Genomic DNA, 14,209 nt, shown 5'->3' on the forward strand with positions numbered 1-14,209 from the left:
GTCAGAAGTCTCACCCTACATCCAGCTTTGCTTTGTTTTGTTTTCTTTTCTCTTCTTTTCTAGGGTGAGAAAACCCATGTTAGTCTCAGCCACACTCTCTTCTGGCTGCCTATGTAAAATTCATGGAAGAAGGAAGGTCTTGTTCTTTTTCTGCTTGCTTTGCTTCTGCTGGCAAGTCCATTCCCTCACTAGAGCCTACTTGTGTGGAATTCTGGAGTACGTTGAAGACTAGACAAGACCTCGCTTCTTGGACTTAACAACTACTGGATACTTGGACTTTAAACCAAAATACAGCTTTTGTTGGTGTAGTCAGACCATAAACTGAAAACCACTCCAAGAAACCTTATATATTCATTCTATCAGTTTTCTTTCCCTAAAGAACCCCAAGTATGCTCATCACGTTTATAAAGTAATTTATCAATTAATGTTCTCAACTACAAGTAGACATCAAGCATTGGCTTCCTGTATCACAGGTAGCCAGACTCTGCAACCCAAGGTATGATCTGTCTGATGCCAGGACTGTCTCTGCCTGTGCCTTCTTTTTTCCTCCTCTGCACATAGCAGTGCAAGGTCTCCCAATATCTCATCGTTTCTTGGTTGTATGTAGCATGACATCATTATACAGCAAGGCATGTCCAGCCTATTACTGGATGAGAAGGAAAGATAGGTGGAGACAAGTCTAGGAAGGACAGAAAAGAAAGAGCAGGGGAAAATCAAGATGAAACCGGAAAAGGAACATCAAGATCCAGGTGGTCTTAATTGGCAAAAGGTAGATATGAATATTTTCAAGGGTTTCTGTAGGTCAATTTGTCTTATCTAGGTGGGCAGATTATTTTTCAACTGGTTGTAAGCTTATTGTGTGGATGGGTTATAGATTGAGGATTTAACTTATAAATCTGATTGATAAATTATTGATTATTGATTCATGACTTTTCCGGGTTGTAGAGAATGTGAGCAAAGTTCCGAGTTGGCAGAGAGACAACCTGGAGAGGGTGGTCCACAGACCTGCCCAGGAGGTCTGCTCCTCCTTGCTGGTGTGGCTACTACAATTCCACAGAGCCACACGGAGTGACAAGACACGTGAACGAGTAGCCACAGATTCATTTCTTAATGTTACTGCAACAGTTGTGCCCTACCCTGGCTTCCTGGATCTGAGAGGTTCCAGAACTCTTGGCTAGCATCCTATGCTGTGTCATATTGAACCTACTAATACACCAACCCGAAGCTTCTATGGGAAACCTCTAGCATTTCCTCCTACTTCTTCTCCATTCAGCCCCATCTTTTCCCTGAATATCTTGATCTTTATTTTCCCTTGGTTCAGGTTTCTGCTGTCATTTGCCTTCACCATAGGAGTCATCTGTCTCCCTTCCATCACTATACTGACAAGCCTTTTGAGGACTACAACTAAAGTATTACTCAAGAACTCCACTGACACATTGCTATTCTGTTTATTTTTCTCCAGATAGCTATTGCTACTGTACCCAATCTCACCAGGACAAATAAACAAAAAGCCATGCCATTCAAGCAAGATGACTTCATCCAAAAAAACCTTTTTGATTGAGACAGAAGACTGTCATCAAAGCTTGTCTTTCTCTTTAGTACCAGCAAGACATTTTTAAGTTAATTTTATTACAATATTTTATTTGCAGTTAGGAGAATATGTTTGGCATATAGTATATATGTAGAGATCAGAAAACAACTTAGGTCTGTTGGTTCTCTATGCCCACCATTTCGGTACAGTGATCTATATCAAGTCATTAGACTTACCAGCTACCATTTTTATCCAGTGAGCCCTCTTGCTGTTCCTTGTTTTTTTGTTTTTTTGTTTTTTATTTAATTCTTAGGGGCAGAAGAATGTTTAGTTATGGAGTATCTGCCCAAAGCTTTATGGGTAAAAGGCATGTCTCTTGATATAGTACTATTTATAGGTAAGGCTTGTGGGAGATGGTTAGATTATGAGGAGATTATTAGATTAGGCTGTGACTTCACTGGTGGGCTAATCCATCAATGGAGTCATAATCTTATGCCATTATTAGAAGACGATAAAAAGTAGGAAGTGGAATTATGCTGGCTACTTTTATGTCTATTTGGCTCAGGCCAGGAGCCCCTATTAGAAGGGAACCTCAACTGAGAAAACTCCTTCATGAGACAGGCCCCTGGGCATTCCTGTAGAACACCTTAGAATAAGTGGTTACTGTGGGAGGGCCCAGATCACTGTGTACTGTGCTATCTCCTGGGAAGGTCACTCTAGGTGCTATAAGAAAGCAGGCTAAGCTTGCCAGGAGGAGAAAGCCAATACACAGCTTTCTTCCAGGATCTCTGCTTCAGCTCCTCCTGTGACCTCACTAAGTAATGGAGTGCAACTGAGTTATGAGCTGAAATAAACCTTTCTCCCCATATTGTTTACAGCTAAGCATAACAATAGAAGGCTTACTAAGACAAGGCTCTGATTGGAGGTGGCAGGCAACCGGGATCACCTTCCTGGAATTTATGCTGTCAGCTCTCTGTGTTTTCTAGCTACCATGAAGCAAGCTTATCTGCTTGTTTTTATTTCCAATAGGACTTTTTTCTTTACCACAGGCCCACTGTGACCCACTGACAAAACACTGGCAACTGTGAGCCAAAATAAGATTTTCTTCTATGAGTTGATTTTCTCCACTATCATGGAAAGATTTTTATATGAGGGAATAAAGAAATGCAAAGAGAACATCATGAGATTTTCCCCCTCCACTAGAGTCTGGTATACTTGTCTAAGGTCTCTGTAACTTTTGCATAGGGGTCCATCTCAACCACAAGTTAACATACCACATGCCTCGCATCAGATTGATGTTTCAAGGCTCTCTTTGTGTACGTTGCTTATACTGAGATGTTATTAAACAGAATCTAAATTTTTGGAAGCTAAGGCTAACAAGCTGTTCTATATGGAATCAATGCAGACATATCATGACCATTAAGATCTCAACACCAATGTAAAGTGGCTGTTATACTTTAAATGACTTGTATTGTAACTTAATCTGCAAATAACGATGTGAGGTAGTTTTATGTGCTTGCTATTAGGGGACAGAACACCAATGATTTCCTGTTCTGGGGGGCAGATTGAAGTACTTCCACTTCATGCTGTCCTTCTCCTGCAGTACCTCTTCCACAGAATGAAACAAACAGATCCCGTGGCATATATACATTTCAGACAAAGGAACATTTGATATCACAAGTATGTGTGTTATAAAATTGTCCTGATTTTCTTTTCTCCCTTTCTTCTTTTTTGTCTTTCTTTCTTTCTTTGTTGTTATTTCTTCTTCTGTGATGAACACTGTAAGCAAAATCAATGTAAGAAAAGAAAGGGACCATGTCCTCCTGTTCTTTCATGTCACAGTACATCACAGGAAAGTCAGGTCAGGGACTCAAATAGTGACCATGGCTGAACTTTGATTACTGGGTTGCTGTCACGGATCCCTTCTTAGGAAGGCATGGCCTACAGAGTGTTGGGCCCTGCCACTCTAATCAATAGTCAGTCTGTCACATACATGGTCAAAGACCACTCTGTTCTGGGAATTCACCCAGTGGAGACTCCCTCAGATGACTCTAGGTTGTGTCAAGTCAACACTCAAGACCAACTGAGATAGTGGCTATTGAAAACATACAGATGTACTTCACAACTCAATAAGGAAAAATCAACTCCTCACAAAAGAGTGGGTTTAGAGGATGAGTTAAACATTTGTCTTGGCGTGATATGCCAGCTGACAATGCTCTATCTCTGGAGAATGATTGGTTTATAATGTATCCTTCACACATGGAGGTATCTCCAGTATCGGTCACATTATATTTTTTTCAGAAAAGAACCCTCATCATCCAATCCAGTCGGGCATCTATGGGGTTAGAGAGGACAGCAGCTCTGTGTGTGAGAACATTTAAAATGAAAGAAAGGAGGCCTGGTGAGACTGTGCTGCAAGTAGCCAGGGCACAGAGAGGTCTAGGCCAAGCTCACAGAAAGCGCCCCCCTCCATTGGGTCGGGGAAGCAGGAACTCTGCTGTAAAGATTTGGTTGCCACCCAGAGGGCCCATGCCTACAGAACAGGTGATCGGGCCATCTGCCACCAGGAACAACAGAGGTCCAGGAACATAGACCTGGTGAGACTCGGCTGCAAGTAGCCGAGGCGCAGAGATGTCTGGGCCGAGACCATGAAAAGCACTACCTGGGATTGGTTCAGGGGAGCAAGAATTCTGGTGTAGGGACACAGAGACCACCCTGAGGGCCCATGAATGTGGAACAAACACTCAGGCCATCTGCCACGAGGAAGAGCTGAGATCCAGGGATGCAGCCCTAGTGAAACTGCACTGTTAGTAGCCAAGGTGCAGAGAGGTCTGGGCTGAGCACTCAAAAAGCACACCCCCCACATTGGGTCAGGGGAGCAGGAACTCTGCTATAGGGACTCAGTATTCACCTTGAGAGCCCCTGCATTCAGAAAAAAAATGCTCAGGCCATCTGCTACCAGGAACAGCAGAGATCCAGGGACAAACGCCAGATACACGGGAGAGACAGTAACGAATCACTGATAACAAGGCCACAGATAATCACAGATAACAAGATGGCAAGAGGAAAGCAAAAGAACTTACCCAATGGAAACCAAGACAACCTGGTAAACCAGAATGTAGCTCTCCCATCAAAGCAAACCCAAAAAGCTAACACTCCAGAAAAAGAAGACTCAGACCTGAAATCATACCTCAAGATGATGATAGAGATCCTTAAACAAGAAAGGGAGGAAAATCATAAAGAAATAGAATCTTTTAAAGAGGAAACAAGAAAAACACTCAAAGAAAGCAATGAACTAGAGGAAAACAGAACCAAAGAGATTAAGGAATTGAAGAAGAAACTTAAAATTGAAATGGAAACAATAAAGAAAACACTAAAAGAGACAACCCTGAAGGTAGAAAACCTAAAAAAAGAAATCAGTAGTAACAGATGCAAGCATCTCCAACAGACTACAAGAAATGGAACAGAGAATCTCAGGGCCTGTAGACAACATGGAAAACATAGACAAAAGAGTCAGAGAAGATGCAAAAGCCAAAAAGCTCCTAACCCAAAGTATCTAGGAGATCCAGGTCACAATGACTAAGACCAAACCTAAGGATAATAGGAATAGAAGAGGGCAAAGAATATCAACTAATAGGCACAGTAAATATCTTCAACAAAATTGTAAAAGAAAACTTGCCTACCCTTAAGAATGAGATGACCATGAGTATAAAAGAAGAGTAAAGAAGTCCAAATAGATTGGACCAGAAGAGAAATTGATCCTGACACATGATAGTCAAAACGACAAGTGACCAAAGCAAAGAAGGAATACTAAAAGCAGTAAGGAAAAAGGTCATGTAACATATAAAGACAGACCAATCAGAATCACACATGACTTTTCAACAGAGACTAGAAAAGCTAGAATCCTGGACAGACATCATGTAGACCCTAAGAGAACACAAGTGTCAGTCCAAGTTGCTATAAACAGCAAAATTTTCTTTTTTTTTAAACAAATTTATTTTACAAAACAAAGATAAATGTACAGATTTTAAACATTTTTTGCTTAAAATTATACATTTTTGTCAATACTTTTTTTTTCAGATTTTAAAATAATTTTTACATAAAACAATATGAATATATTTTTTAGTCAGTACTTGATTTTTTTTAAGGTTTGATAGTATGCATTGAAAACATAATAGTTACAATGAGCATAAAGTACATGTAAAACAAAATGTAACATGGAAATAGTCAAAGTTTTCTTGTTGTGTAAATATTCTTTTGTTTTTGTTTTCTTTTCTTTATTTCTTGGACTTCATACAGTCTGTGAGTTATTTCTGGGGGAGTGCAAGCCTCTGGGGTTAGCATCCCACTATCAGTGACTGCATATTATGTCTGTTCTTTTGTGACTGGGTTATCTCACTCAGGATGATATTCTCTAGATGCAGCCATTTTCTTAAGAATTTGGTTAAGTCATTGTTTCCGGTGGCTGAGTAGTATTTCATTGTGTAAATGTACCACAATTTTTATATCCATTCATCTTCTGAAGGACATCTGGGTTATTTCCAGCTTCGGGCTATTATAAATAGAGCTGCTATGAACATTGTGGTGCATATATCTTTGTTGTGTATTAAAGTGTCTCTGGGGTATATGCCCAGAAGTGGAATAGGTGGGTCTTCAGGTAGTATTATGTCCAATTTTCTGAGGTATCGCCAGACAGATTTCCAGAGTGGTTGTATTAGTCAACACCACCAACAGTAGAGAAGTGTTCCTCTTTCTCCACAACCTTGCCAGCATTTGTTGTCATCTGAGTTGTGGATCTTGGCCAATCTGACTGATGTGAGTAGAATCACAGGGTTGTTTTCATTTGCATTTCCCTAATGGCTAAGGATGTTGAGCACTTCCTTAGATGTTTTTCAGCCATTCGATATTTCTCTATTGAGAACATTTTGTTTAGTTCTGTTCCCCAATTTTAGTAGGGTTATTTGATTCTCTGGTGTCTAGCTTTTTGAGTTGTTTGTATACCTTGGATATTAGGCCTCTATCTGATGTAGTGTTGGTAAAAGTCTTTCCCCATTCTGTTGGTTGCCGTTTTGTTTTCTTGACAATGTCCTTAGCCTTACAGAAACATTGCAATCTCATTAAGTCCCATTTGTTAATCTTTGACCTTAGAGCTTGAGCCATTGGTGTTTTGTTCAGGAAATTTTCTCCTGTACCAATGTGTTCTAAGGTTTTCCCTACTTTCTCATCTAATAGTTTCAGTGTATCTGGTTTACTGTGAAGATCTTTGATCCACTTACACTTGAGCTTTGTACAAGGAGATAAGAAAGGGTCTATTTTCATTCTTTTGCATGCTGAGTGCCAGTTGGACCAACACCATTTGTTGAATAGTCTGTCCTTTTTCCATTGAATGTTTACTGCTCCTTCGTCAAAAATCAGGTGACCATATACATGAGGGCTCATTTCTGGATCTTCTATTCTATTCCATTGATCCACATGCCTATTTCTGTACCAGTACCATGCAGTTTTAGCACAATTGCCTTGTAATATAGCTTGAGGTCAGGGATAGTTATTCCCACAGATGTTTTTTTGTTGTTGAGGATGGATTTCGCTATTCTAGGTCTTTTGTTATTCCATATGAAATTGCACATTGACCTTTCCAATTCCATGAAGAACTGGGTTGGAATTTTGATGGGGATTGCATAGAATCTTTAGATTGCTTTTGGTAGGATGGCCATTTTTAAGATGTTGATCATTCCAATCCATGAGCATGGGAGATCTTTCCATTTTCTGAGATCGTCCTCAATTTCTTTCTTTAGAGGTTTGAAGTTCTTGTTATACAGGTTCTTCACTTGCTTAGTTAGAGTCACACCAAGGTATTTCAGAGTTTTTGAAACGATTGTGAAGGGTACCATTTTCCTAATTTCTTTCTCCACATGTTTGTCCTTGAGTATAGGAAGGCTACTGATTTGTTTGAGTTAATTTTGTATCCATCCACTTTCCTGAACTTGTTTATCAGCTGTAGGAGTTCTCTGGTGAAATTTTTGGGGTCACTCAAGTACATTATCATGTCATCGGCAAAGAGTGATGTTTTTATCTCTTCCTTTCCGATTTGTATCCCCTTGATCTCCTTTTGCTCTCTAATTGCTCCAGCCAGGACTTACAGTACTATGCTGAATAGGTAGGGGGAGAGTGGGCAGCCTTGTCGAGTCCCTGATTTTAGTGGGATTGCTTCAAGTTTCTCTCCATTAAGTTTGATGTTGGCTGTTGGTTTGCTGTATATTGCTTTTATTATGTTTAAGTATAGACCTTGGATTCCTGTTCTTTCCAGGACTTTTAACATGAAGGGGTGTTGGATTTTGTCAAATGCTTTCTCAGCATCTAGTGAGATGACCATGTGATTTTCATCTTTGAGTTTGTTTATATGTGGGATTACATTGATAGATTTCCTTATATTAAACCATCCCTGCATCCCAGGGATGAAGCCTACTTGGTCATGATGAATGATCGTTTTGATGTGTTCTTGGATTCGGTTTGCAAGGATTTTGTTGAGTATTTTTGCATCAATGTTCATAAGTGAGATTGGTCTGAAGTTCTCTTTCCTTGTAGGGGCTTTGTGTGGTTTAGGTACGAGGGTTATTGTAGCCTCAAAAAATGAGTTAGGTAGTATTCCATCTGATTCTATCTTTTGGAATAGTTTGGAGAGTATTGGTGTTATATCCACAATAAATGTCTGATAAAATTCTGCACTGAACCCGTCTAGACCTGGGCATTTTTTGGTTGGGAGGCTTTTGATGACTTCTTCTTTTTCTTTAGGTGTTATAGGGTTATTTAGATGGTTTATTGATCCTGGTTTAACTTTAGGATCTTGTATCTGTCTAAAAATTCGTCCATTTCCTCCAGATTTTCTAATTTTGTGGAGTATAAGTTTTTGTAGTAGGATCTGATGATTTCTTGAATTTCCTCATTTCAGTTGTTATGTCCCCACTTTCCTTTCTGATTCTTTAATTTGTATACTCTCTCTTTGCCCTCTAGTTAGTCTAGCTGGGGTTTATCAATCTTGTTGATTTTCTCAAAGAACCAACTCTTGGTTTTGTTGATTTTTTTCAATGGTTCTTTTTGATTCTATTTGGTCTATTTCTGCCCTAATTTTGATTATTTCTTGCCGTCTACTCTTTTTGGGTATATCTGCTTCCTTTTGTTCTAGGGCTTTTAGCTGTGTTGTCAGGTTGCTGATGTCAGCTCTCTCCAGTTTTTTTTTTTTGGAAGCACTTAGGGCTATGAGTTTTCCTTGCAGTACTGCTTTCAATGCATCCCATAGGTTTGGGTATGTTGTATTTTCGTTTTTGTTGAATTCTAGAAAATCCTTAATTTCTTTCTTTATTTCTTCTTTGACCCTGCTATCTTTAACAGAGCATTATTTAGTTTCTATGTGTATGTGGGCTTTTTGTTGTCGATGTTGCTGTTAAAGACCAGCCGTAGACCATGGTGATCTGAGAGGATGCATGGTAGTATTTCAATCTTCTTATATCGATTGAGGCTCGTTCTGTGTCCAATTATGTGGTCAGTTTTCGAGAAGGTGCCATGGGGTGGTGAGAAGAAGGTATATTCTTTTACTTTAGGATAATATGTTGTGTATATATCTATTAATTCTAGTTGGTTCAAAGTCTCTGCTACTTTTGCAATGTCTTTGTTCTGTTTCTGTTTCCATAATCTGTCCATTGGTGAGAGTGGGGTATTAAAGTCTCCCACTATTATTGTGTGGGGCAAAATGTATTTTTTGAGCTTTAGTAGGGTTTCTTTTATGAATGTGGGTGCTTTTTTATTTGGAGCATATATATTAAGGATTGAGAGTTCCTCCTGACAGATTTCCCCGGTAATGAGTAAAAAGTGTCCTACCTTATCTTTTTGATAACATTTGGTTGGAAATTTACTTTATTTGATATTAGAATAGCCACTCCAGCTTGCTTCTTGGAGCTGTTTGCTTGGAAGTTTTTTTTCCCACCTCTTTACTCTGAGATAGTGTCTGTCTTTGTCTCTGAGATGAGTTTCCTGTATGCAGCAAAAGGCTGGATTTTGTTTATGTATACAGTCTGATAGCCTATGTCTCTTTATTGGGGAGTTGAGTCCATTTATGTTAAAAGATATCAAGAAATAGTTGTTTCTGCTTCCTGCCATTATTGCTTTTGTGGGATGAGTTGTGTCTTTGTCTTTTTTTTCTTTTAGTTTTCTTGTTTTCACCAGGCTGTATTTTCCTTCATTGTATTGGGTTTTCCACCTATACTTTGTTGTAGTTCTTGGTTTGTGGTCCGATATTGTGTAAATTTTGATTTGTCTTGAAATATCTTCATCTCTCCATCGATGGTGATTGATAGTTTTGCTGGGTATAGCAGCTTGGGCTGGCACTTGTGCTCTCTTAGGGTGTGCATGATGTCTGTCCAGGCTCGTCTAGCTTTCATAGTCTCTTTTGAGAAATCTGGTGTGAGTCTGATTGGTCTGCCTTTATATGTTACCAGACATTTTTCCCTTACTGCTTTTAGTATTCTTTCTTTGCTTTGGGCACTTGAAGTTTTCACTATTATGTGTCGGGAGGTATTTCTTTTCTGGTCCAACCGATTTGGAGTTCTGAAGGCTTCTTTTATGTTTGTGGTCATCTCATTCTTGAGGGTAGGGAAGTTTTCTTTTACGATTTTGTTGAAGATATTTACTGTGCCTCTTAGTTGATACTCTTCTCCCTCTTCTATTTCTATTATCCTTAGTTTCAGTCTTCTCATTGTGTCCTGGATTTCCTGGACATTTTGGGTTAGGAGCTTTTTGTTTTTTGCATCTTCTCTGGCTGTTTTGTCTATGTTTACAATGTTGTCTTCTGCCCCCAAGATTCTCTCTTCCATCTCTTGTAATCTATTGGAAATGCTTGCTTCTGTGACTCCTGATTTCTTTTTTTTCTTTTTTTTTTTTTTTTTTTTTTTTTTTTTTTTTTTTTTTTGGTGTTCTACCTCAAGGTTTATCTCTTTTATTGTTTTCTTTATTGTTTTAATTTCCATTTTAAATTCTCTCTTCCATTCCTTCTTCACTTTGGTTGTGTTTTCCTATAGTTCTTTGAGTTTTTTGTTTTGTTTCCTCTTTAAAAGCTTCTGAATCTTATTGCTTTTCCTCCCATTCTTGTTTAAGTATCTCTATCAGCATCTTGAGTTATGATTTCAAGTCTGTGTCTTTTTTTTCTGGAGTGTTTGGCATTCTGATGTTTGCTGTTATGGAACAGCTGGGTTCTGGTGTTGCTAGATTGTCTTGGTTTCCTTGGGATATACTCTTTTGCTTTCCTCTTGCCATTTTGTTGTCAGTGATATGTTCTTGCCTTTCTTTTGTATCTGGTCTGTGTCCCTGGATTTCCTCTGGTTCAGGTGGCAGATGGGCTGAGCCCTGTTCTATGCCTCCGAGTCGCCAGGTGGGAACAGAAGTTTCAAAGTTCTGTTCCTGGTCGCTGGATTAGGCGGGGCAGGGCGGGGCAAGGCAGGGGTGTACTTTCCATGTGCAATCCGCAGAGGTCTCTCTGCTCCCTGGCAGCCCAGGTCTCCCACTCACCAGTTGTTCAGCCTTTACAAGCTGCCGTTCCGGGTGGCAGATCCCAGCAAAACTTTCAATCAATATAGATGGAGAGACCAAGATATTCCAGGACAAAACTAAATTTATACACTATCTGACCACAAACCCAACACTACAAAGAATTATAGTTGGAAAACCCAATACAAGGAAGGAAACTATATCCTAGTAAAAGCAAGAAAACCAAAAGACAAAGACACTCAGGCACAAATCTACCTATAAAAGCAAAAATAGCATGAAAGAGCAACCACTATTCCTTAATATCTGTTAACATCAATATACTCAATAACCCAATAAATAGATATAAGCTATCAGACTGGATATATATACAGAGTCCAGCGTTTTGCTGCATACAGGAAACTCATCTCAGAGACAAAGACTGACACTATCTCAGAGTAAAAGGTTGGGACAAAAACTTCCAAGAAAACAGCCCCAAGAAGCAAGCTGGAGTGGCCATTCTAATATCGAATAAAGTAGATTTTCAACCAAAAGTTATCTAAAAAGACAGGGAAGGACACCTTTTACTCATCACAGGGAAAATATGTCAGGAGGAACTCTCTATTCTCAATGCTTCAAATATAAGAGCACTCATATTCATAAAAGAAACCGTATTAAAGCTCAAAATATACATTGCCCCCCACATAATAATAGTGGGAGACCTCAACAACCCACTCTCCTCAATGGACAGATCATGGAAATAGAAACTGAACAATGACACAGTGAAACTAGCATGGATATGAACCAATTCAATTAATAGACATCAACAGAACATATCATCCAAAAACAAAAGAATACACCTTCTTCTCAGCACATCATAGCACCTTCTCCAAAATTGACCATATAATTCGTAACAAAACAAGTCTCAATAGATATAAGAAGATTGAAATACTCCCATGCATCCCAGCAGATCACGATGGTCTAAGGCTGGTCTTTAATATTAACAAATAGAACAAAAAGCCCAAGTACACATGAAACTAAACAATGCTCTATTAAATTATAGCATGGTCAAAGAAGAAATAAAGAAAGAAATTAAGGATCTTCTAGAATTTAATAAAAATGAAAACACAACATACCCAAACCTATTAGATGCAATGAAAGCAGTACTGAGAGGAAAACTTATACCTCTGAATACTTCCAGAAAGAAACTAAAGAGAACATATAGTAGCAAATTGACAGCATAGTTGAAAGCTCTAGAATAAAAGGAAACAGATACACCCAAGCAGACAGCAAGAAATAATGAAAATCAGAGCAGAAATTAACCAAATAGAAACAAAAAGAACCATTCAAAGAATCAAAAAAACCAAGAGTGGATTCTTTGAGAAAATTAACAAGATTGATAATCCCTTAGCCAGACTAATGAAAGGCCAAAGAGACAGTATACAAATGAACAAAATCAGAAAAAAAAAAGTGGAGACATAACAACTGAAACTGAGGAAATTCAAGAAATTATCAGTTCCTACTACAAAAGCCTATACTCAACAAAGCTAGAAAATCTGGAGGAAATAGATGAATTTCTAGACAGATACCAGATACTAAAGTTAAACGAGGACCAGGTAAACCATCTAAAGAATCCCATAACACATAAAGAAAAGAAGCAGTCGTCAAAAGCTTCCCAACTAAAAAAAGCCCAGATCCAGATGGGTTTAGTACAGAATTTTATCAGACATTTATTGATGACATAATACCAATACTGTCCAAACTATTCCAAAAAATAGAATCAGATGGAACATTACCTAACTCATTATTTGAGGTTACAATAACCCTCGTTCCTAAACCACACAAAGACCCTACAAAGAAAGAGAACTTCAAACCAATCTCACTTATTAACGTTGATGCAAAAATATTCAACAAAATTCTTGCAAACTGAATCCAAGAAAACATCAAAATGATCATTTACTATGATCAAATAGGCTTCATCCCTGGGATGTAGGAATGGTTTAATATACGAGAAACCATCAATGTAATCCACCATATAAACAAACTCATAGAAAAAAAATTACATGGTTATCTCACTAGATGTTGAGAAATCATTTGACAAAATTCAACACCCCTTGATGTTAAAAGTCTCGGAAAAAACAAGAATCCAAGGCCCATACCTAAACATAATAAAAGCAAAATACCGCAAACCAATAGTTAACATCAAACTTAACGGTGGGAAACGTGAAGCAATCCTACTAAAATCGGGGACTAGTCAAGGCTGCCCACTCTCCCCCTACCTATTCAATTAGACAGCAAAATTAAATCAAAGGGATGCAAATTAGAAAGGAAGAAATAAAAACATCACTGTCTACAGATAATATCAGCACTTATGTACTGATAGTGTACATAAGTGACCCCAAAAATTCCACCAGAGAACTTCTACAGCTGATAAACAAGTTCAGCAATGTGGCTGGATATAAAATTAACTCAAACAAATCAGTAGCCTTCCTCTACTCAAAGGACAAACATGTGGAGAAAGAAATTAGGGAAAAAATACCCTTAAAAATAGTCACAAACAATATGATACACCTTGGTGGAACTCAAACTAAGCAAGTGAAGGTCGACATGATCTTCAAATCTCAAAGAAGAAAATCGAGGAAGACCTCAAAAAATGGAAAGATCTCCCATGCTTATAGATTGGAAGGATCAGCATCTTAAAAATGGCCATCTTACCAAAAGCCATTTACAGATTCAATTCAATCCCCATCAAAATTCCAACCCAATTCTTCATAGAGTTGAAAAGAGCAATGTGCAATTTCATCTGGAATAGCAAAAGACCTAGAAAAGTGAAAACCATCCTCAACAACAAGAACACATCTGTGGTAATCACTATCTCTGACTTCAAGCTATAATACAAGGCAATTGTGCTAAGAATTGCATGGCACTGAGACAAAGATAAACACATGGATCAATGGAATAGAATAGAAGATTCAGAAATAAGCTCTCACATATATGGTAACTTGATTTTTGGCAAAGGAGCTGTAAACATTCAATGGAAAAAGGACAGCCTCTTCAACAAATTGTGTTAGTCCAACTGGCACTCAGCATGAAGAAGAATGAAAATAAACACTTTCTTATCTCTTGTACAAAGCTCAAGTGCAAGTGGATCAAAGATCTCCACAT

The sequence above is a fragment of the Micromys minutus genome, assembly GCF_963924665.1.
Source record: "Micromys minutus genome assembly, chromosome: 4".
Lineage (NCBI taxonomy): Eukaryota > Metazoa > Chordata > Mammalia > Rodentia > Muridae > Micromys > Micromys minutus.